This window comes from Schistocerca cancellata, chromosome 8 (genome assembly GCF_023864275.1).
Source record: "Schistocerca cancellata isolate TAMUIC-IGC-003103 chromosome 8, iqSchCanc2.1, whole genome shotgun sequence".
Classification (NCBI taxonomy): domain Eukaryota; kingdom Metazoa; phylum Arthropoda; class Insecta; order Orthoptera; family Acrididae; genus Schistocerca; species Schistocerca cancellata.
The window spans coordinates 45442940-45468987 of NC_064633.1; the positions used below are offsets into that span (position 1 = coordinate 45442940).

The window sequence follows — 26048 nt, forward strand, 5'->3', positions numbered from 1 at the left end:
TGTGTAATGCTTGTATTACGTCTAAGTGTATGTGCGACGTCTTGTCTCCCCCTCCCTCTCTGTATATAAATAACTCACCCCTATATACTTTTTCCATGTACTCTGTATGCTCTGTTAACGTTTAGGGCAGATTTCTATCATTTTGATCTAGTGCCTTTACCACAGCAAAATCGGTAACTTCCAAAGTATAAAAACGGATATCCTGTATGAATATGTCGTATCAAGACATCAGTGTAATTTTAAAATTTCTTACTATTTACCACATTTTCCCATTTATTACGATTCTTTTACATACTTTTCCGTATTCTGTATGTAAATGTACAATTGTGTATACGCTGTTATTACGAACACTATGAAACAACTGTGGTAGAGTCCCAAACCAGCCATGGGTATTTACAACCAATACTTCTTCCAAATGCCAACACAGATAACAGCAAGTGCCAAAGCCAACTCTAAAACACATGCACTTACAAGGATTGCTATCGGGGATGGGTGTTGACGTTATTCTGTTGTAAACACTCACATACAAGTGAGATACGCAATTTTGAGTGTTTTTGCGCAGATGTCTGCACCTCGAACATTATCTCAGAATTTCTTCTGATGGCTCTATCCCAACGATTATACCAGATTTTGTACTGGTGGATTCACCCTGATTGACAGTCCCATATATAGTGCAGGTTGGATATCCGTCGATAATATTCCAAGAACGTATTGTGGGTCCAACATGAGCAATATATTGCATATAGTGCAGGATGATCCATCTTCGCACGCTGCTCCAAACCCATCTTGGACTGTGGATAGTATCACCTATGCATAGCCGCAAGAGGGTGCCAACATGCCTAAAAAACACGTGACTGAAGATAAAAATACTCGTTCGCTATTGGTTGAAATAGGCAAAGGAATGTGGTTTCGGGCTACAAATACGTTTCGGTGCAAGAAGACATCCCATTCTGAGATTTGCTGACAGCAACATGAACAGCGCTGACAGAAACAGCAGAGATTAAATGCTATACAGAAAATTACGGTTATTTAGGGGCTAATGAGCAATTTGACTTTAGTGATGCTGTAGATACGTGTTTCAACTCTCCATCTGAACAAGTCTTTAAGGCCAATGGTACAGAACGACTGCCGTGGAGATATCTCAGACATTTACTTTGCATTAAGCCCTGCAAATGCGTGACTGTGCCACCTATACCACATAATATGCAACATGCTGTCGGACGCGAGTATCCACAACACTGCTATAACGAAGGGAGGTGCACTTGTATTCTGGTAGCTGAATAATACGACAACGAGTTTATGTACAGCTAGAGACCACTAGCCGGCGGTGTGCATGAAGAGTCGTAAGTAGAAAAAAAATATTCTGGCCAAAGGTACGTGAGTAAGATAAATTTTGGTTTGGGAAAACATTATCAATTATAATGATGGTGACGATTGGTTTGTGGGGCGCTCAACAGTGCGGATATCAGCACCCATACAAATTCTCAACCTTTGCTCAGTCCAATCTCGCCACTTTCATGAATGATGATGAAATGATGAGGAAAACACAAACACGCAGTCGTCTCGAGCCAGGTGAAAACCCCTAGCCCCGTCGGGAATCGAACCCGAAACCCGTGCTCCGAAAGCGAGAACGCGATAGCGAGACCACGAGCTGCCGACATTATCAATTATACGACAGTTGTACAGTCCATTTGTAATACGAGAGAGTTTAGAGTTTAGGTAGAAATCTAGTTGTGTAAATCTATTAATAACCTCTATATATATATATATATATATATATATATATATATGCACGAAATGTCATCCGTACTAGAGTCAAACTGGAGTTGCTTATTAGCCCCTCAGCAACCATTATTTCCAGTATAGCGTTCAATCTCTGCTGGTTCTATCGGCGCTGGTGATATATATATATATATATCCGTGAACAATAAACATGAAACACAATTTTCTGTTTGGTTTTTGGCGCTTTTCGAGATAATGTGGCGAGATGTGGCTTACGAGGCAATGTGTGGCGGCCTTAAATTTGAACTGCATATTACGCCATAATATGAGGTGGGTACAGTATTGGCGGTCTTAAGTGCAATTGTTGTGACGAGTTATTACCATTAAACGACGACACTGCAAAAGGACTAAGTTTAAACGGCTGTGTGTTTACAGCATATTTACTATGTACATGGCAACGACGAAATGGTGTGAAAAATGTAGCTTCCCTATGTCTGGCTTAGCTAATATTGTTTGTGACAATAATTAAGTCGACTGGAGGTCGTGTGGAGTTTTTACACCACATTTGAAGACGGTAGCTACCCAAATACTAAACTACTCATTCAGTATGCACCCTTCCCAAAGCAAATGTACAATTCTTCATTTGTTACACGACATTTCAAGACTGTAGCTACCCAAATAGTAAACCACACATTTGGTATGTAGCCTTCCCAACGCAAATGTACCATACTTCAGTTATACTACATCTATACTGTCTGAAAGGTTATTAAAACCTTCAGAGTAGTAAATGCAGTTGACTCTTTGATACAAAAGTTAATTAGAGACTGTGTAATTCATATTTGATACGAGAGGTAGATGTTAATTACTCTAGTATCCTAGTAACGAAGAGCTGTTTCAGCTTTTCTGGGCAATTAAAAAGAATAGATGTACCTAAGTATTATGAAGTTATTGCTACAGAAATCTCAAAGAATACTAGTAAAATAATCAAATGACTCTCTTGCTGGAAGATAGCGAAGTACAGATTTCAAGTAAGTGCAGGCTACTTTGTTTTACAGGTGATATAGTGAGTGGATACTGGTATAAACCGATCTGAGACTAATTATGCTTGCACATAGAAACAAGTGACACTAGTTTTCCAGCTAATAACAAGAGTGATATTTAAAGAATTGTTGATACCAGTGCAGTTGGCAACAGTACTCAAAGTTGAATTAGTGTTGCTCATCCCAGTAACAAAACTGATACTCGTTTTTACCAAATGACACACCAAATGGTTCAAATGGCTCTGATCACTATGGGACTTAACTTCTGAGGTCACCAGTCCTTAATCCTAACTAACCTAATGATATCTCACAGATCCATGCCCGAGGCAGGATTCGAACCTGCGACTGTAGCGGTCGCGCGGTTCCATACTGTAGCGCCTAGAACCGCTCTGCCACTCCGGCCGGCAATGACACACCGTCACATGCAAATGTATCGATTTTGCTCTAGCCACATGGAAACAACTAATGAATTGTTCATATGATATAATCAGAGACTTTTCTAGTGCTTATTAGTAAATTCATCAGTGTTTTATCCATACTAATGTAATATTTGGTATACTAAGTTTCTCGAGGGAGACACACGATAAACAGGGGAGACCGGGGCTAGTTGTTACACAGGGTAAGTTGTTACTTGACAGTAAAATTTTATATGAATGCGTGTTGTCTGTTCTTTCGGACATGTTCGAAAGGCCAGACAATACTCAGTCATATGATAGGCCTAGCTGGACGATGGGCCACCATCTTCAGTGCAGCTGCACAAATACGTCCGACCTCCTGTGCGAATCCCAGAGGGCGAACGTGGAGGAAGTGGGTAGAGACTGCGGTCAGGTGGCGCCCGAAGGGAGTGTGGGTCGGCCGTGAGGCACGCCCAGACAGTCCGTGCGATTGCGCAAACGTTGTGCTCCGGATGGCAGTCTGCTTTAGGCGGCGGCGCGGCGCGGACGTGTTGTCCCTGCCGCGGGCGCGCATGGAGGACGAAGTGTTTACACTGCTGTTACCCGCCAGTGTTGTTGTCTGTTAGATCGTCATGGCACACAATTTTTGAAAGATTACACTCCAATTTGCATTTGACATCGAATATGCCAGATCCAAGGCTTTTGAGTTTTGTGAGGGAAGAAGTTCGTTTATCTGCTACAGACATAATTGCAATACACCTGTTGTGTACATAGTTCTGCGTAGTGAGCGCGTACACAACTTTCCCACTAGAGCGCGCCCCACTAAGCACAACAGCACAGGCGCAGCGCTCGTCCGTCTCCGCACTACGAGATGGCGCTGCCATAGAGACGGACCAAATTCTGCTTCCGCCGATCCGTGTATTAATATGTAACGCAGCTATGAGATTGCTGCTTACGTAGAACCTTTTCTCCTCGCAGATTACACTCGTGCAGTGATACATGAAAGCGCGAGGTATTGTAGCTAGTGTACAGACTTCTGATTAGTCAGTCTGCATTTGTCTGCACTAGTCTGTACCAGTCTGCATTAGTCTGTACCAGTCTATAGTCAAGTTTCAGTCTGCGCCTAATAAGATTACCATATTCCGGTACAAAGCCATGAAGATAAATGTATAGACAATTTTGTCAAGTAGCAGAGATATATGTGAGAATAAGATTAACGTACCAATACCAAAGGAACTTCAGATTGTCAGTTGTAAATAGAATCCAGAACCAAGTTAAGTAATTTTTAAGCTTCTTATTATTTTAATAAATGTGTGTGAAAATTAATCAAGTTCTGTTTAAAGTCACCGTCAATCTGCTACTCTAAGCGTGCAAGTGGCACTTCTATCGTCTGACCTAACAGCAGAAGATAAACACGCCACGATAAGACCACGAGACATATTGCTGACACTCGCCTACTTTGTTAGAGCGACCAGTCCAATAATCAGATGGTGTGTGTACTGAAGGTCTTACAGTACGCACACCACAACACCTATCCATTGTAAGGAGTACAATGTACACCAAGAAGACCGTGTGTGAAAGAACTCTCGTCGCTGCTCAAAGAGGATTTAAATTTCGACACTGATGGCCATAGTAGCTCCTTCAGGCTTGGATGTGGGGGTAAAAAAACATGGTTCAAATGGCTCTGAGCACTATGGGACTTAACTTCTGGGGTCATCAGTCCCGTAGAACTTAGAACTACTTGAACCTAACTAACCTAAGCACACCTCATACATCCATGCCTGAGGCAGGATTCGAACCTGCGACCGTAGCGGTCTCGCGGTTCCAGCCTGTAGTGCCTACAACCGTGTGGGGGTCATTCGGATCTTTGAATTGCGGTTTGAGGTACCAGAATCGATGGTTGTTGAATCGCTGCGACCGCATGCAACGGTACTGTCATACGCCTGAACGCTGGACGAGTTTTAGCACCTGTTGTGTTGGCAGAAGAGCCAACACCGTGTAACTAGAGAAGGCCGAAATGCACGCGTTTTAGCTCATGCAGGCTGGCGTGAGGAGGGAAGAACTATACTGACGTGAGGTCTGGAACATGACAAGGAATTAGAATTCAGAAAGCGGACATAATTAGTTTGATACTTAACTTTAATCCATTAATGACGAACGTCGCTCTGGATGGTACATGATTCACAATATTGTCTCTTCAGAATTCATTCTAATTACTGAATATGGAGCCTTGCTAGGTCGTAGCAAATGACGTAGCTGAAGACTATGCTAAACTGCCGTCTCGCCAAATGAGAGCGTATGTAGTCAGTGAACCATAGCTAGCAAAGTCGGCTGTACAACTGGGACGAATGCTAGGAAGTCTCTCCAGACTAGATCTGCCGTGTGGCGGCGCTCGGTCTGCAATCACTGATAGTGGCGACACGCGGGTCCGACGTGTACTGACGGACCGCGGCCGATTTAATGGCTACCACCTAGCAAGTGTGGTGTCTGGCGGTGACACCACAGCACCTATCCTGTGCTAAAGGGCGTCCGACAGGTGCGGATCGTCCTTAAGAAACATATCGCTTCATATTTATATAGCGGAGGATTTAGTGCTATTCTGATTTACGATGGCCAGCCACGCACATGTTCTGGCTGTGGTGGAAAAGGACATATGCGCTCGGAGTGCATGCAACGGCGCGTTATGCAACTGCCCCACGGAGAAGCGACACAGTGAGCAATTCCTTCGCAACTGCCGATGAGGTACGTGTCGGTGGCCTGCGGGAGCTGTTGCCAAATTTTGAGCGTGACAAGGAGATGTTGATGCAAGAGCAGACCGAGTTAGGGGTACTGGGAGATGACACGGAGAATGCCCCTAGACCCACGTCACGTCAGATGAGGGAGGAACCTTCCGCATCCTCACACGTAGCACGCGGCGTGGAAGTGGAGGTCGAGACAGTGGCGGCAGCTACGGACCAATAAACGCTCGACGAATACGGTGAGGCGTCGCCTACGGCGGCAGAGGGCAGGGCGCGCAAACAACTATCGCCGAAGCGTCGCAACAAGTGTCGCCATAGTTCCTCCCTTAGCCTAGAGGACTCGGAAGTTAATCGAACCGAAGAAATGTCCGACACGGAACACGTGCGTTTAGAGGACGCTGACAGGATTCCTTCACATGGTGGCCGGATGTCCTGCTTTTCTGACGGCCCCTCTCCATTGACACCGCTTGATACGGTACTACCGACGGAGGAGTCAGGGACAATGTAGCGGCAGCCACATCGGAATGCATCAGAGGACGTTACTGCGATTGATGACCAATGCGACTGGGCAGAACCAGTGGAAGAGATACAGGAACAGCCACTCCCTCTTCATGACGACTCATTTATAGGATGCACACCACAGAACGAAAACAACGGAGTGCAGCCCGTCGGCGGGCACCTCTGTGAGCAGGAATAGTGGACTAAAGCCCTTGGAGATCACAGTGACATGACATGAGCATGACAACGACAACGGACCAAGCAGATAAGCTGGGCACAGTGAACGGTAACACCTCACGACCGTTCACGAAGATGCAACTTTTCATATGGTTCAAATGGCTCTGAGCACTATGGGACTTAACATCTATGGTCATCAGTCACCTAGAACTTAGAACTACTTAAACCTAACTAACCTAAGGACAGCACACAACACCCAGCCATCACGAGGCAGAGAAAATCCCTGACCCCGCCGGGAATCGAACCCGGGAACCCGTGCGTGGGAAGCGAGAACGCTACCGCACGACCACGAGATACGGGCTGCCACTTTTCCGGAACATGATTTACGCCACAGACGTGGCTGTCTTTCCCGTCATGAGTGGTTGCTCTGCAGATAGAGATCGCGGAGGGCAGCGAATCTCAAAGGATCGGTAAATATTTCTTCTCTTCGAATAGCTGATGCCTCATCCATGTGAAGAAACAACACGCAGAAATACACTGAAATATAAATCTTTTTATAACAACATCGGCAGAAGCGATCTGTGCCCAACGCACAGCCACGAGCAAGCGTCATTTTGCCTAAAACCACGTAGTTACAGGTAACAATACTCGTTAACAGTTGGTTGAAATAGGCAAAGAAATGTGATTTTCGGCTGCAAATACAAGTAGTTTTAGTGCGAGAAATCATTCCTGCCTTTGAGTTACTAGCAACACCATCACCAGCGCCGATAGAACCAGCAGAGATTGAATGCTGTACTGGAAATAATGGTTGCTGAGGGGCTAATAAGCAACTCCAGTTTGACTACAGTACGGATGACATTTCGTGCAATTACTAACTGCAATTGCACACACCTGTCTAGATCCACAATTTGAGTAGGTACGATGCTCACTTCATCGTTGAGCACTTAGGTGATTTCGGCATCAGAGATGATAAGCTGAGGTAATTTCTGACATAGTACCGAAGTACATGTCTTTTTCCCAAGCGAATCGCTCCAAAAACTTCACTTCATCCACACATATCTTCAGAAACTTTCTGACACAATGCATCAGGAGGACGCCTATATGCCCAGAGCCACATAATCTGATGATACAAAGTTTTTGCTTATGACGAAGAAAGACGTCATTCCATACAAATACCTCCAGTAAGTCGACAGGCACCGCCTAAATGTATGTGGAGTACAAGCATGTGGTGAATGTTTGGCAGTTGATCGGCATCCCTAATTTAGGACAACATGCTAGATTGAACATGAAAACTGGTGTAAGCTCCGACGAATTTCTGTAGCGCAAAGTAATAAAAGTTGAGGAGCAGCTCCTCCTCTCGTCCCTGTCAGCACCCCCTCCCCTCCTCCACCCCTCACAAAATCAGCGGATCTCGAAGTGTCAGTGTGGTATAGGCAAGTCGCGCAGGTCACATAAACAGCTGGACGGTCACGCAAAGAAGCCTCGTCTTCGCTGCTGCACCACACCGCGCACGATTGTGCACAATGCCCTTCTCGCGAGGCGACTTGTCTTTTCAGCGGGAAATGAGGCCGCATTGAGACAGTGGATATATAGTCTTCCGGGAACAGGGAAATTTGTGAACCGAACTCTGTATAGCAGGGAGTGAACAATGTTTCTGCCGGTTCTGTGCACTCAACCCGTTTGTCGAACAAACAGTTCCTCTATGGTTAAACGGCACGCAAATAAATTACATTGGAAAAACGCAATGTTAACTTGCAGTTTGACAATAGTGGTTCCATTACACTGCTGAATCGCACAACGTGCAAATATTTAGGTAGCACGCCACTAACCAACCACTTGCTACACTTACTGCCTTTATTGGACAAGATGTCCCTGTGTTAGGTGTGTACAGTTTGCCTGCTACTTTCCACGACGTCGTGGAAGTGGGCCACCAACAACATCGCAGGCTGACTACACGTTGGTTAGGCCAGTTGCGAGAACACCGTTCTCCGCAGCATCCCAAGGAGAACTTACCTTCTCCAATCCAGCAAGTCAGGTAATCGTATTCCACGTAAAGAGGAACACTGGAAATAACATATTCATGTTTAGCATGCCCACAAACCGAACAACGTGACAACACAATAACATATTCATGTTTAGCCTGCCTACAAGCCGAATAACGAATGCTCGACAAATCAGCGTTAGCGTCATCTCGACGAGTAGTCTTAGGTAGCACCTGATGAACATCGCGAATTACATTGTCGAACTGTTGTGCACCTGATGAATAGCCGCTTTGTCGAACTGTTGAGCAAGACGACATTGATATCCGGAGGAATATCCTACGCCTCAAGACGTCAATAGGTCGCCGGGAAAGTGAGAATTAAGTCCTTGAAAATCATCGCTTAATTTTTTGGTTTACCACAAGTCGTCGACGACATCAGGATAAACAGCTAAAAACTGCTCATCACTGTCATTATAAAAATGGAAATGCCGTGTAGCTAGTGCGTGCCGTCGGGTAGACCGTTAGTCTGGTGCAATTCTTTCGAGGTGACGCACTTCGGCGACTTGCTTGTCGATGGGGATGAAATGATGATAATAAGGACAACATAACACCCAGTCCCTGAGCGGAGAAAGTCTGTGACCCAACCGCGAATCGAACCCGGGCCGTTAGGTAAGACATTCCATCACGCTGACCACTCAGCTACGAGGGGCAGACATTTTCATTACGATAGTGTCAATGTCATGTAACACGACAAACAGTTCACTATTTGACGGAGAAAAACAGCGAATTATCGTCTAATTGCCAGTATTCTCCTGATTCATCTTATAACCACATGTTACATTACATTACGTTAAAAAATAGACGTGAGCAGCGATTTTTTCACTTCAAGAAACTACTGAATCATTGATAAACGTACACCGAACTGAGAATCGGAGCATATTTCTCAGGAAAACTACACTTAAAGTTGCATGCATGTAATTATCAAAATGTTAGAGTAGTAACAGTAGAAATAAAAAGAACTATTGTAACCTATTTTCAAAAATGGCTCTGAGCACTATGGGACTTAACGTGTGAGGTCATCAGTCCCCTATAACTTGGAACTACTTAAACCTAACTAACCCAAGGACATCACACACATCCATGCCCGAGGCAGGATTCGAACCTGCGACCGTAGCGGTGACGCGGTTCCAGACTGTAACGCCTAGAACCGCTCGGCCACTCCAGCCAGCTAACCTATGTTCACATTCAGTGTACAAGGACATTGAAGTGACTCACAATTACTTTCATAGACATAAATTTGATCTACTGCTACTATCAACAAATTGTACCAGAATAATCAAATGGTTCAAATGGCTCTGAGCACTATGGGACATAACTTCTATGGTGATCAGTCCCCTAGAACTTAGAACTACTTAAACCTAACTTACCTAAGGACATCACACAACACCCAGTCATCACGAGGCAGAGAAAATCCCTGACCCCGCCGGGAATCGAACCCGGGAACCCGGGCGTACCAGAATAATCAAGTGAATCGTTTACTGTGTATTTAACTTTAACAAATGACGAGACCACTGCAATCTGTTATGTGGAAAGACTTGAAGAATACGCTTTCAGATCTGAGCTTACAAAATACAGCTCGATGAAAGTCAGTTCATGTGCAGAACATTCAAAATCCAAATAGTGTCTAATACGTATGGTCAAACTGAGAGAGTCGCTTGTTTCAAGAACCTGGCCGAGGTCGTCGCTCCTATTGGGAAAAAAAATTGCACAGAGAATACATTTACAGTTACTCAAGACGGTCTACGGGAAAACTCACATCTACAAGATTTCCATCCATACAGAAATTAGAGATTACAACACAGTTATAAAACCACGATCCCTGTATCCCAGGGAAAACGTCAGTCTTCACGTGAAAGGCTGTATGAAAAGGATCCTGACTGATTAACGGAAAACGAGCAGAAAGATTCTCGGCCCAACCAGTTAGGGAGATGGTTACAACGGAGACATCAGAAGAATTACCCAAGTTCGCGGTAGACATCAGAAACAGAAGACAAAAGATGTATGTAACATCCACAGCCACCCAAGAACAGCATTTAAATACAAAAATCTGTAATACATGGAATGACTGATATCTGTAGCCTGCATTTAACAAAAAGATACGGAGAAAGGTTCAAATGGTTCAAATGGCTCTGAGCACTATGGAACTTAACTTCTCAGGTCATCAGTCCCCTAGAACTTAGAACTACTTAAACCTAACTAACCTAATGACATCACACAGCCGCCTGGGGTGACCGAGCGGTTCTAGGCGCTACAGTCTGGTATGGATGTGTGTGATGTCCTTAGGTTAGTTAGGTATAAGTAGTTCTAAGTTCTAGGGGACTGATGTCTTCAGAAGTTGAGTCCCACAGTGGTCAGAGTCATTTTTTTGACATCACACACATCCATGCCCGAGGTAGGATTCGAAACTGCGACCGTAGCGGTCGCGTGGTTCCAGACTGTAGCGCGTAGAACCGCTCGGCCACTCTTGCCGGCTACGGAGAAAGGACCCAGGAATATTCCTCGTATGTTTCAGACAGAATGTTGCACAAATATGAAACCGACAAATGGGGACTGCAGTCTGATAACGAAATTGAGAAGAAGAAAGGAAGAAAAGCTGACTGAAGAAAGGAAGAGAATTAATTACATCCATTGCGGACGATGAACCGTAATTTTGATTTAAATTCGCGATTTTTGTACGAGTAACAAGCAATCAGTCGCACTTTAAATGTAATACGATTCGTGGTCCATCAGGGGCAAAGGACCATGTGCGGCTAGACACTAGGGTCGCGATGCTGACGAAAATGTAGACATGCTTATTCAAATGTTGACGAATCGAAAAGATCATCATATTTTAGAATGCCTACATTGCAGTGCCCCGATGTATCCATGACAAAGACGCACATCAAAGAGAATTCACGGAGAAAAAGTGAGCGATTGATAGGAACTCAGAAAATTGAATCATGCACTGAGGTGACAAAAGTCAAACAATGGTTCAAATGGCTCTGAGCACTATGGGACTTAACATCTGTGGTCATCAGTCCCCTAGAACTTAGAATTACTTAAACCAAAGTAACCTAAGGACATCACACACACCCATGCCCGAGGCAGGTTTTGAACCTGCGCCCGTAGGTATCACGCGGTTCCAGAATGAAGCGCCTAGAACCGCACGGCCGACAAAAGTCACGGAATAGCGATATGCACGCATATAGATGGCGGTAGTATTGCGTACACAGGGTACCAAAGGGCAATGCTCTGGTGGAGCTGCCATTTGAACTCAGGTGATTCATTTGAAAAGGTGTGCCACGTGATTATAGCTGAACCACGGGAATTAGCAACTTTGAATGATAGTCGGAGCCAGATTCATGGAGCATTCCATATCAGAAGCCGGCCGCGGTGGTCTAGCGGTTCTAGGCGCTCAGTCCGGAGCCGCGCGACTGCTATGGTCGCAGGTTCGAATCCTGCCTCGGGCATGGATGTGTGTGATGTCCTTAGGTTAGTTAGGTTTAAGTAGTTCTAAGTTCTAGGGGACTGATGACCATAGATGTTATGTCCCATAGTGCTCAGAGCCATTTGAACCATTTGAAATCCATATCAGAGACAGTTAGGGAACTCTACATTCCGAGATCCACAGTGTGAAGAGTGTGCCGAGAGTATCAGATTTCAGACATTATGTCTGCTCGTCACGGACAGTATAGCGAGCGGCGGCCTACGCTTAGCGAGCGTTCATAAAATGTAGAAATGTGTGTGAAATCTTATGAGACTTAACTGCTAAGGTCATTAGTCCCTAAACTTACACACTACTTAACCTAAATTATCCTGAGGACAAACACACACACCCATGCCCGAGGGAGGACTCGAACCTCCGCCGGGATCAGCCGCACGGTCCATGACTGCCGCGCTTCGGACCGGTCGGCTAATCCCGCGTGGCGCTTAACGACCGTGAGCAGCGGCGTTGGCGTAGAGTTGCCAGTGCTAACGGACAAGCAGGACTGCGTGAAATAAAAGTAGAAATCAGTGTGGGACGTAGGACGAACTTTGCGTTAGACGGTGTGGCGAACTTTGACTCTAAGGGGCCATGGCAACAGTCGACCGACGCGATGGCATTGCTTACAACACGACATCGCTTGCAGCGTCTTCTCTGGTTTGGCGGCCATGTCGGTTGGACCCAACACGACTGGAAAACGGTGGCCTGGTCAGATGAGTACCGATTTCAGTTGATAGGAGCTGACGGTAGGGTTCGAGTGTGGCGCAGACTGCACGAGGTCATTGACCCAAGTTGCCTACAAGGCGTTTTGCGAGGTGGTGGTAGCTGTATAATGTTGTGGGCTGTGTTTGCATGAAATAAACTGGACTGAACAGATCATTGGCTGGAAATGGTTATGTTCAGCTACTTGGAGACCGTTTGCAGGTAGCAACGTCAGATTTGTTTTTGGACGACAATTCGCCATGTAATGGGGCCTCAAGTGTTCAAGTTCTTTTTTTTTATTATTAAAAACAGTCTCGATCAGGATATATTTATTAAGGTGACCGGTTTCGACCACTGCTGTGGTCGTCTTGAGACCATTGAGTAGGAACCTCTTTCAGCTGGAGAATCACAACCTGAGAAGTGATTCTCCAGCTGAAGAGGTTCCTACTCAGTGGTCTGAAGATGACCACAGCAGTGGTCGAAACCGGTCACCTTAACAAATATATCGTGATCGAGACTGTTTTTAATAGCAAGTCTTTGTAACACATTGATGACTGCCACTCCCATAATGTATACAAAAGCAATGTTCAAGTTTTGGTTTGAAGAATGTTTTGAATAACAAGAACGAATGGGTTGGCCACCCAAAACACCGAACATGAATCCCACCGAATAGAGTGGTCAGTTCCTGCGAAAGATCCAGCACCAGCAACGCATTTGCAATTATGCGTGGCTATAGCATTTGTATACTTAGAGAAAGCTTTTGACAATGTTGATTGGAATACTCTCTTTCAAATTCTGAAGGTGGCAGGGGTAAAATACAGGGCGCGAAAGGCTATTTACAATTTGTACAGAAAGCAGATGGTAGTTATAAGAGTCGAGGGGTATGAAAGGGAAGCAGTGGTTGGGAAGGGAGTGAGACAAGGTTGTAGCCTGTCGCCGATGTTATTCAATCTGTATACTGAGCAAGCAGTAAAGGAAACAAAATAAAAGTTCGGAGTAGGTATTAAAATCCATGGAGAAGAAATAAAAACTTTGAGGTTAGCTGATGACATTGTAATTCTGTCAGAGACAGCAAAGGACTTGGAAGAGCAGCTGAACGGGATGGACAGTGTCTTGAAAGGAGGATATAAGATGAACATCAACAAAAGCAAAACGACGATAATGGAGTGTAGTCGAATTAAGTCGGGTGATGCTGAGGAAATTAGGTTAGCAAATGAGACACTTACAGTGGTAAAGGAGTTTTACTATTTAGGGAGCAAAATAACTGATAATGGTCGAAGTAGAGAGGATATAAAATGTAGAATGTCAATGGCAAGGGAAGCGTTTCTGAAGAAGAGGAAGTTGTTAACATGGAGTATTGATTTAAGTGTCAGGAAGTCGTTTCTGAAAGTATTTGTATGGAGTGTAGCCATGTATGGAAGTGAAACATGGACGATAAATAGTTTGGACAAGAAGAGAATAGAAGCTTCTGAAATGTGGTGCTACAGAAGAATGCTGAAGATTAGATGGGTAGATAATATAACCAATGAGGAGGTATTGAATAGGATTGGGGAGAAGAGAAGTTTGTGGCACAACTTGACGAGAAGAAGGGATCGGTTGGTAGGAGATGATCTGAGACATCGAGGGATTACCAATTTAGAATTGGAGGGCCACGTGGAGGGTAAAAATCGTTGAGGGAGACCAAGGGATGAATGCACTAAGCGGATTCAGAAGGATGTAGGCTGCAGTACGTACAGGAAGATGAAGAAGCTTGCACAGGATAGAGTAGCATGGAGAGCTGCATCGAACCAGTCTCAGGACTGAAGACCACAACAACAACATAGAGCCGGTATGGCTCAGTATTCTTGTAGGTGAATTCCAACGAGTTGTTGGGTCCGAACTGCTGAACGACGCTGGCAAACGGATATCCGACCCGGTATTGGTAGCTATCCCGTGACTTCCGTCACCTCAGCGCAAGGTTCCCCGTAACCCAAATGAGTCTAGTAGCGCCTAATAATAATCGTGATAAATTATCCGAGAATATGAGATTTTCACTCTGTAGTGGAGTGTGCGCTGATATGAAACTTTCTGGCAGATTAAAACGGTGTGCCGGACCGAGATTCGAACTCGGGACCTTTGCCTCTCGCGGGCAAGTGCCCTACCAACTGAGTTACCCAAGCACGACTCACGCCCCGTCCTCACAGCTTTACTTCTGCCAGTACCTCGTCTCCTACCTTACAAACTATACAAAAGCTCTCCAGTGAACCTGCAGAACTAGCACTCCTGAAAGAAAGGATATTGCGGAGACATGGCTTAGCCACAGCCTGGGGGATGATGTTTCCAGAATGAGATTTTCACTCTGCAGCGGAGTGTGCGCTGATATGAAACTATCTGGCAGCTTAAAACGGTGTGCCGGACCGAGATTCGAACTCGGGACGTTTGCCTTTCGCGGGCAAGTGCTCTACCAACTGAGTTACCGAAGCACGATTCACGCCCCGTCCTCACAGCTTTACTTCTGCCAGTACCTCGTCTCCTACCTTACAAACTATACAAAAGCTCTCCTGTGAACCTGCAGAACTAGCACTCCCGAAAGAAAGGATATTGCGGAGACATGGCTTAGCCACAGCCTGGGGGATGATGTTTCCAGAATGAGATTTTCACTCTGCAGCGGAGTGTGCGCTGATATGAAACTTTCTGGCAGATTAAAACGGCGTGCCGGACCGAGATTCGAATTCGGGACGTTTGCCTTTCGCGGGCAAGTGCTCTACCAACTGAGTTACCCAAGCACGATTGACGCCCCGTCCTCACAGCTTTACTTCTTGCAAACTAAAGTTTGGAATGTAGGAGACGAGGTTCTGGCCGAAGTGAGGCTGTGAGGACGGGGCGTGAGTCGTGCTTGTGTAGCTCAGTCGGTAGAGCACTTGCCCGCGAAAGGCAAACGTCCCGAGTTCGAGTCTCGGTCCGGCACACCGTTTTAATCTGCCAGAAAGTTTCATATCCGAGAAAAGTCTGAGCGCCGACGAGAGCAGGTCTAGACAATGCGTCAAAGTGCTTGCCTGTCAAGAGTGGTGATTTGGGTGAAGGTGATGCTCCGGGTCACTAGCGAGTGTAGAAATTGTGCGAGCAGGGGCGGTACTCGAGTGACCTCGGCCCCCAGCACCGGGCGGGAGGTGGGCGGCGCTGCGAGAGAGAGATGGCGACACTCGAGCGAGGGAGGAGGGAGGGTGGGAGGGAGGCTGGGAGGGGTGGGGGGAGGCGGCGCGCCGGAGTCCGCCTGCGCCGCAGTCCGGCGACCGCGGCCGCGACGCTCCGACCGGCCACCAGCCACGGGCAGCCTCTGCCGCATACAGCGCACGCAGGTAGGAGGGTCGGCGCGCCGCTACCTGCTACAGCGCACTCGGCGGCCGGCGCGGCGCAGAGCCTCCCCAGCGTCGCAGTCCCTGCCTGCGCTCCTCAGTTTCGGCTTATCTACCTAACAGCGAGCAGCTGGTCCGAGCGCGCGCGCGCGCGCCCAGACAGTGCAGTGCAGAGGACGGTGCTACAGGTTCTCGTCCAGTTGTTCTCTTGTGAAGTGAACCAAGTCCCCGTGACACATTCGCCGCTGCGCCGGACACTTCCTACATCGGTACTGTTAAAGTTTCCACCTTACGTGAAAACTCGTTTATACAACAGTTCGGAAAACCTCCGATTTTCTAAATGGTGTCAAGGTTCAAATGGCTCTGAGCACTATGGGACTCAACTGCTGTGGTCATAAGTCCCCTAGAACTTAGAACTACTTAAACCTAACTAACCTAAGGACAGCACACAACACCCAGCCATCACGAGGCAGAGAAAATCCCTGACCCCGCCGGGAATCGAACCCGGGAACCCGGGCGTGGGAAGCGAGAACGCTACCGCACGACCACGAGATGCGGGCTGGTGTCAAGGTATTATCTGTTTAAATTCCTGTGCAGTTGCCCATTTGGAGAGGCTGTGATTCCGGAATTATTCCTTTCTTCCCTTCCTCTCGAGGACATTTATTAGTTTTAATTCAAAGAAAACTATTTTTTTTTTAATTCTGTAGAGTATAGTTTGCTGATGTCATTCTCTCCCTTTATTTCCCGTACGATGTGGTATGTGAAAAACTTCCCTTCATCAAGTGTGTTATCTGTGCATTATGGGATATATGTGTGACGTTTTTGGTATGCTCCGTGGTGTACTTTTCTTATACAGAAATAAGACAAAAAGAAACACGTAATCGAAAGGTATTTTCAAATACATCTTTATCTGTAGGGAAACTTACATTTACAAAGCTGCGCCTGTATATACAGGGTGTTCCATTTACCTTAACCACCCTAAATAACTGTTTGTCCAGATGCAAATTACAAAATGTTTCAAGCAAATGTTGTTTAGCCGTCAGGGGGACATCAATCAGCATGATTGCCTTCGTTGTAGCTTTGTTTTTTACAAAGATATCAACAGCGGTAAGACTTTTTAAATGGCACCCTGTATTTTTTATTTGGTAATTCATCTCCTCTCCCAAAGACCTATTAAAAAATGTATGACAGTGTACCATTCACTGAAACACAACGTTATTAATTACATAACACAGCACTGACGTTGACGCTCCCAGCGCTTAGTGCAGGTACTCGGGGTAATGGAACACATCCACGTGCTGTCGTTGACAGAGGACAAATGTGCACGTAAGTAGAATGCACACGCGTCGTTCCGTCAACCATCGTCAGCTGAAGAGTTGTGTGAGTACAATGTACACCAACGAAGAGGAGGTAGAAATGTCAGTAATTGCAATACTGTTTTGTTATGTACGGATACATCTAGTACAGTAGTTTAGTCCTTGTAAATACTGTTGTGTAGAGTAGGCATACAGTAAAGGCTGTCCTTCCTACAAACTGCATCGACATAATGCTTCCTTTATTATTGTTGTTGTTGTTGTTGTTGTTGAAGGTACGCGAAATGCTACGCAAGCAGCGGAACTGTACAGAGAGCGATATCCTGACAATAACCAACCTTCCCGACGGATGTTTTCTCGTCTTGTTGCGACGCTTCGGGGAAGGGAATTTGCAACCGACGACAACGCAACCGTCGTAGCACTCGCACAGACGAAGACAGACGAAGCTGCCGAAGTTACTGTTCTGCTTCCGTTGCTATGAATCCACATGTGAGCACACGACAGCTTGAACACGAGGTTGGCATTCCTACAAGCAGTGTACGCCGTATTCTTACACGTCACCGGTTCCATCCTTACCATGTACACCTACACCAAGAATTGCATGGGGATGATTTCCAGACTCGTGTACGGTTCAGCCAGTGGGCACAGCAGCAAATCCTCGCCAGCGCGAACTTCTTCTCCAATGTTCTATTTACCGATGAATGTTCCTTCTCAAACAAAGGACAGATAAATACAAGGAACAAGGGAGTAGACAGGTGGAACATCAGCGTGAGTGGAGAGTTAACGTCTGGTGTGGGATACTTGGTACTGCAATTATTGGCCCTTATTTCATCAATGGTAGTCTAAACGGCACAGCGTATGCCAACTTCCTCAGACGAATTCTTCCTCCTCTTCTGGATGAAGTGCAGCTAAGAACCAGAAATGTGGTATCAACACGATGGATGTCCAGCAGATAATGCCTTACGTGCTAGTCGTGTTTTGAAGCGAAGGTATCCTGCCAGATGGATTGGTCGAGGAGGAACTTTTACTTCGCATGCTGGGTCTCCTGATTTAAATCCTCTGGACTTTTTTCTTTGGGGATGCATTAAAGACTTTGTGTATTGCCATATTCCAACAACTCTAGAGGCAGGCAACACTGCAAGCAGTAAATAATTCTTCTATTCAACGAGCGCACCAGTGTATCGGTTCGCTGGGTCACCACTTTGAGCGCTTTTGAATGTTCTGCTCCTAGGAAATGGCACAGGATAGTTAAAGTCAATGCTTTTATTTTGTTTTCATTTGTTTTCTGACAACTCCAGCAAGAGGACGAGTTTGTGATCCCGGGCTCAGTGTTGTGTTATGTAATTAATAACGTTGAGTTTCAGCGAATGGTACACTGTGATACATTTTTGAATAGGTATTTATGAGAGGAAATGGATTACCGAATAAAAATTACAAGGTGCCATTTAAAAAAGTCATACCGCTGTTCATATCTTTGTAAAGAACAAAGCTACACCGAAGACAGTCTTGCTGATTGATGTCCCCCTGACGGCTAAAGAATATTTCCTTGAATTTTTTTTTTAATTTTCATCTGGACAAATAGTTATTTAGGGTGTTCAAGATAAGTGGGACACCCTGTATATTGAAATAAAGCCATAAATGTACGATACCAGTGCAGTAGATAACGCTGCATACGTCAGGCATAAACGTCATAATACACGGACAACGCAGTTCATAATGGAAATTATTTCCCGAAACACCTCGTGCAAGAATTAAATAAAAGAAAATCGTGACTGCCAGCTGCAAAAATTTATTTTGTAAACCAAAAAAGCCATTCTTTCTATATTTGCAGGCTTTCACCAACCATTTATGACGGAAAAAATAAAACCATTTCATTTATCAATTTCAGCTTCGTTCTGCAGCCATCATAAGCTCAGTGCGATAAGATGACAACGCTTGCGCGGCTATATAACGAGACTTGTTATGTTGCAACAATGACCAGTGTCAGTGAAACAAAGTGTACGAATATTAATTTTATAAAACTATTTTGTATTCGTATCCTCTGTACAAGCTACCTACACCTTAATTCTGCCACATGTTCCTAAATCTTATGTTTGTTTGTATCGACCACTGTCTGAAGCCATTCTAAATAGCAGAAATTGAAAATACCTCTTCAGTTGTCTCTGTATTCACATGAACGGTTTCGGACTGTTATAAGCCCATCCTCAGGTGTCGTAGCTGTGCTGCGTTCCCCGAGCGCCGCGTGTACCAGGCGCAGTGTGCTTCCTATGAGCGCAGAGCACCGGTCGTGTGAAAATAAAGTAATTTACAACTGAAGCGATATTTTCAACCTCTGCTATAATGCTCAGTTGCGGATGTTCTTCCACCAGGACAAATGGTTCTGAGCACTATGGGACTCAACTGCTGAGGTCATTAGTCCCCTAGAACTTAGAACTAGTTAAACCTAACTAACCTAAGGACATCACAAACATCCATGCCCGAGGCAGGATTCGAACCTGCGACCGTAGCGGTCGTGCGGTTCCAGACTGCAGTGCCTTTAACCGCACGGCCACTTCGGCCGGCCCACCAGGACAGTTTGCATTCTAAATAAGGGAACAAATTAATCAAAAGTGGGCTGTAGACCGCAGCTGAGACTGATCATTGAAAAACAAAGATAGTCGTCGCAATGACGTGCAATACAAGAAGTTACAAGTAGTTAGTTTTTTTATATACTTGTCTTTGACGCCACTCGACACAGTTCTACTACTGTGATACTGAATTCAGTAAATTTCTTCTCTTTTGTCTTGTGTAAATGCGGGCGTCTGCTAACAAACAATGCGCAAGTTAATTCATCTTTATAACTTCCCTGAAAACATTGAGCTTTTACATCATGAGGTTTGTGCACATTTGGCATTGTACGTGGTGCGTATTTCATTTCAAAGTGAACCGAAATAATAAATTTGATTATCAAGTGTAACAGAGCAAAATATTTTTAAGAGATAACGCTGACATGTCTCGAAACTAAATATTTATAGTTTTGGTTTTCTTTGTTAAATTTCCCCGATGCGACGGACGTTAATGCATGTTGAAGTAAAAAGAAGGGTGTACATTTTTTTAATGAAACATCGTTTTTCGTGTGACGTGTGTTATTTATTATAAACCAAAATTACGTACCATCCATGGATGTCTTGTAAAACGAGTACCATATTCCGTCTCCTGTCGTAGAGCATCTATCGCTACTCCCCTACGATGTGTGACCACTTCCTAGGGCCATATGTGGAGTCATATGATAAATTACGGATGCAGCGCTTTTCTCGGACGTTGTAGATCAATAGTGCGTCTGAATATTTGTGGTAGCAAGTGCTCGATAATGTGAATTATATTACCAATACTTCTTCGAATTCTTCAGAAGGTAGCGATGTCTGGTATTCAGCCGCCGCCTTGGCCAGGGCTATGAATTGTTCCAGGATCAAGAAACAGCGGCAATCGATTGGTATCTGGAAACACGGAAAAAGAACGTTAACACAGTAAACATGCTGTGGAATTTTCCCGTTACTAGTGCAATTACTAATAACAATATCAACAGACTTCAGTGGCACCACCTCGTCCACGCATCCTAATGGTACAGCAAATTCGATGTGCGTGCTCCTAGAAAGTTATACCGTTGGAGCAATCTAGTGATTCAGCATTGACTGGAGTACGCTAAGGTGGAATATTAACTGCCACTGTACCCTGAAGTTCCAAACAGAAACGGAGGAAGTGTGAGAAGATCTCTGCTATGTCCCGGTACTCATAGTTTGCTAATAGATGCTCTTCTTACAATTCCAAACCTCTGTTAACGTTTTCCATACGCTTTTCCTCATACGTTCAACGTCCATCTCACAAATCCAAAGACTTCTGGTTTCAACAACTTTTCAACGTGCCATACATAAATCGTGGCCAGCTGTACCGGTCATTGCTCGCTAATGGCGCACAATGTTTATTAGGTTTACATTACATCCGCGAAATATTCATTTAGAAAAAAGTAAGAACGGAGGTTAGAATTTAATGTACGGTCGACGACGAGGTGATTAGAGACAGAGCACGAGGTCAGTGAAGGGGAAAAGACACGGATGTGTTGTTTTTCATTTCTCCAGAAAACTCTAAGTTACTTAAAATTTTATGACGTTACATTCTTCTAGAGTACACCTAGGAAGGACGTTTCTTTGCAAAACAGTTTTGCAATAGTTAAAGTTCATTTAATACTTACTGTGGTTCTCTTCCATCAAACGATTCTGAAGTAGAAATCTTTGTTCCCCAGAAAAAAATACTTTACTCGGTTCAATATACAGATTTATAGTATCAGCGAATTCTTTCGTATCTAGTGTGGCTCAGTTTTGTTGACAGGCGCATACGTATGTATGTCTTTACTGTACAGTAAATTTTAAAGTTTATTTGACGGTGACCGAATACTTATCATTCAATATTTTTGGTAGAAATACAAATTCCTACATTATCCCTAACCGTGAGTTATACTCTTCTACTTTCTGGTGTGTTTGTAGAGTACGTTTCCATTTAAATAGAGAAGTATTTTGTGAATTTGGATAAACGACTGATGTTTGCGACAATATGAACATTTGTGGTGGACCGCTACTCGATAATGGGTTTTCCGCTTATCGCGACCGTTGGCGTAACAACTTCGGTTGTCTTAACACGTCTCGAGGACTGACCCAAGCTTCCGTATGCCACGAAATCCACAATACTTACGCTCGCCAATTTTATGACTGCCGCACAGGGAGAGACAAATTATTTATCGTCCTATTAGCCTGTCGATGCGTATATACATCACTGATGCTCAAAATGTCTGTGTTCACACAGTGTCTGTATGTTTATGTTACAATGTCCTTCAGACATGCTTGTGTGTTTGAAGGACGTGAGCATATGGACACTGAATAAAAACAGACTTCATAACTATCAATGATGTGGGTGAAATGTGTATCTCTGACTTGTGGATGACTGGCAACTTCTTGTGCAGTTTGATGTTGATATTGAGTTGTCAAGGTTGATTATCGAAATGAAGGACAAAGATACGGTGCAATACGGTGGCCGGAACGTAGGTTATTTCTGTAGAATAGCACCAATGGAACCGGCGAGTTCAAACAACCACTTGATACCGACGGCCGCTGAGGAACAGTTTCATCCACTCTCAGTACGCGAGACACCACAGAGAGGTTTCCTGTTACACCAACCTGAAACCATGATGCTGTAACTCCGTGTGGTAGCCCAAAATTCTAAAGCAGAAATTATTGTCTCCAAACATGACGAATATTGGTGGGTAAGTTTCTTAATGCAACAGTCACCTTCGAGTCTAGTGTCAACCTACAAACGGACTAATGTCACAGCGGCGACAAAAGATGTCCTACATCCATTAAGCGGAGCATAATTTTCAGATTTCAAAGTATATTTTTTTTCTCTGTTTATGTTGGCGTTTAGTTTTATGGCCATACAGCCATTCACAATTTACACGTATCAACATTAGTCAGTTATATGTGTCCAATGCTATACACACACTAACTACAATATTACTGTAATACTGGAAACAAAAATCATTTAAAAATAAAACTATAATTCCATACAGTTAGAGTAAAGTTCACTGTAATTTGCACTGCAGTGTGTACGCCCAATTCATTGTATTCCCTTCTGCGTGCGCTTTAAGCCCGAAGTGCGATAAATATCTTCATTTCGGTTGTTTTCCACCACGATGTTAGTTCAAAAATGGCTCTGAGCACTATGGGACTTAACATCTATGGTCGCCAGTCCCCTAGCACTTAGAACTACTTAAACCTAACTAACCTAAGGACATCACACAACACCCAGTCATCACGAGGCGGAGAAAATCCCTGACCCCACCGGGAATCGAACCCGGAAACCCGGGCATGATGTTAGTACCTGAGGTATTTCTGAAGTGGCCCACTAATGAGCCGGAGATGATATGCAGTACGAGACCACAAGCGAACCCGGCAAACGCAAGCTGTCACCATCAATATGGAAATAACTGAAACGTACAATAACGTCGCATTCGAGAGAGAGTTCAGCTACCCAAAACCGAGACTTAATTTTAGATACAAGTACCCTTCGATAACGGCATCATTCATGTACTGATATTGTATCGACTTGATTTTGTCTTCCCACATTTCATTCAACGGCGGTAATATATCTTTTCTTCTACTTTTTAGACAGACGTATAAACTGTCAGGAAAGATTTTTTAAACATTTGACCACCAAATGTCTATGGTGTTGTTAAAAAATCGAGTGAAGTAATACGCTTTTGCTCTTGGTTTGGATACTCTCGAAACCATCCGGACTTGCAAATTCGGTCAGACATTGGTCGTGTCACGTGGTGTGGCGTTTAATTAAGCGTCTACATCTACAGACATACTCCGAAAGTCAACGTAAGGTGCTTGGAAGAGGATGTCTTGTACAACGTCTAGTCATTTACTTTCCTATTCCTGCGACGAATAGAGCGAGGGAGTAAAGACGGACTGTAAGCCTCTGTACGAATCCTAATTTCTCTTATCTTCGTTGTCCTTAAGCGAAATGTACTTTCGCGGCAGTATAATCGTTCTGCAGTCAGCATCAAATGCCAGTTCTCTAAAAAATGGTTCAAATGGCTCTGAGCACTATGGGACTCAACATCTTAGGTCATAAGTCCCCTAGGACTTAGAACTACTTAAACCTAACTAACCTAAGGACATCACACACACCCATGCCCCAGGCAGGATTGGAACCTGCGACCGTAGCAGTCCCGCGGTTCCGGACTGCAGCGCCAGAACCGCTAGACCACCGCTGCCGGCGCCAGTTCTCTAAAATTTGTCAATAGTATTCTGCGAAAAGAACGTCCTCTTCCCTCCAATGATTCCCTCTGATTTCACCAAGCATCTGTGCACACTCGCATGTTGATCGAAGTTACAGGTAGGAAATTTAGCAGGCCGCCTGTAAACTGCTTCGATATCTTCCGTTAATCTGACCTGCTGCGATCGCAAACAGTCTAACAGTATTCAAGTATGGGTCGCACTAGTATTCAACATGTGGTCTGCATTACTGAAGAGCTACACTTTCTTAAAATTCTTCCAATAAACTGGACTATTCACCTTCGCTATCGGAATCATTTCGTACTCGTTGGATTTCATGTCGTTTTGCAACGTCTAGATATTTAATCGACATGACTTTGTCATGCAGTCCATTACTAATGCTGTAATTCGAATATTAAGGGATTGTTTTCCAGTTCATCTGCATTAACTTACAATTTTCTACATTTAGAGAAGGCTGCTTTTCATCAAACCGACTGGAAATTTTGTCTAATTCATCGTGAATCCTCCCACCGCGACTAGACGACACCTTCCACGAACTACATCAGCAGCAAACTGCCGTACATTGCTGCTCTCCTATCCTTTAGAAGATTTATATACAGAGAGAGAATACGAGCGGTCCAATGACACTTGCATGGGGCACTTCTTACGACACCCTTGTCTCTGATGATGTGGTCGATGTAGATGAATGATCCGAAGAATCTTAATTAGGGAGTGCTGCGTATACGTCAGTCCGTTTCTGTCTCTTCTAATTTCATCGCGATTTATTCACAAGATAAAGAGTGCTTGATTAAATCTTGTGGTTGTGAAATCAGGACTGGTGATAAAAAGCATTTAACGTAGCTATTAGTGAAATTTAAGAAGGCGCGACGGTTTCGATCCACTGAAATGAAACATTTTGAGACCGGGCATGGCTGTGAATGAAATTAACGCTCATTATTTAAAATAGCTTTCATTTATGTAAACAGACAGTCATAACTAGATAAATAATCGGAGACAGAAATCTTAAAATCGTATTTCCATTGCACTGCAGTGTAGCGATTCTCAATTCTAATATCTCGACTATGTTATTAGTCAGTTCGTTGGCGAGGGTATAGTTTTTTCGGAATTAGGCCACTTTCTTGAGGCGTCTTCTTTATCGGTTTCCTACGTGATCATTTGTAATTCCGTTGAGATGTCTGTTTGTCGGTTAAACGCTGCTGAGTTCTGACGGAGATTCCAAAGGTTTTCATACGGCGGGAACAGCGGAGGAATTAATTCATCAACATACAACACACCTCGACGTGTAATCACCGTTAATCTTTTGGCGTACGAACGTCGCTATATTTTTCCGCTCTCTCTTTCAAGCGAACAGCATGTTAACTTCTGTATTTCAGTTCGCGTGTCTAATTACCTCGCTGTATTTCATATGAATAGGGGAAAATATCTCATTACGGACACTTAACGTTTTTCATTACGGACACTTAACGCTTTAGTTTCTGTTTCTATTCCACTTCCTTTCTTTTTAGATTTATTAACAGGAGTCAGTCTTCCCAAGATGCCTTCTTCATTACACAGTAAAGGAGATTTTTTAAAAAAATTATTAAAATCCGTATTTTTATCTCTTTTCTTCTTGGTGTTGTGTAACTGATTGCTTGTACGATACTTGCGCCTTTATGGAGCAATTAATATGTTTTCTGTGTAAAAAAATTGTGATTTTTAATTGTGTCTTTGAGTGGATACAGACTGATTCGTATCTCTTTGTGCTGAATAAACCAAAGTACGACATTCTCCACAAAAACCAGTACTGGTGCGGTT

The 26048-nt window shown here is 44.3% G+C and overlaps 1 protein-coding gene across 1 annotated transcript in view; it reads left to right on the forward strand.

Moving 5' to 3' along the window:
- Positions 1–16047: 16047 nt before the first annotated feature.
- Positions 16048–26048, forward strand: part of LOC126095330 (zinc finger and BTB domain-containing protein 45-like) — a 559429-nt gene continuing 549428 nt past the window's right edge. The window contains exon 1 of the mRNA XM_049910136.1: positions 16048–16114. The gene's annotated coding sequence lies outside the window, so the exon portion shown is untranslated. The remainder of the gene's footprint in view (positions 16115–26048) is intronic.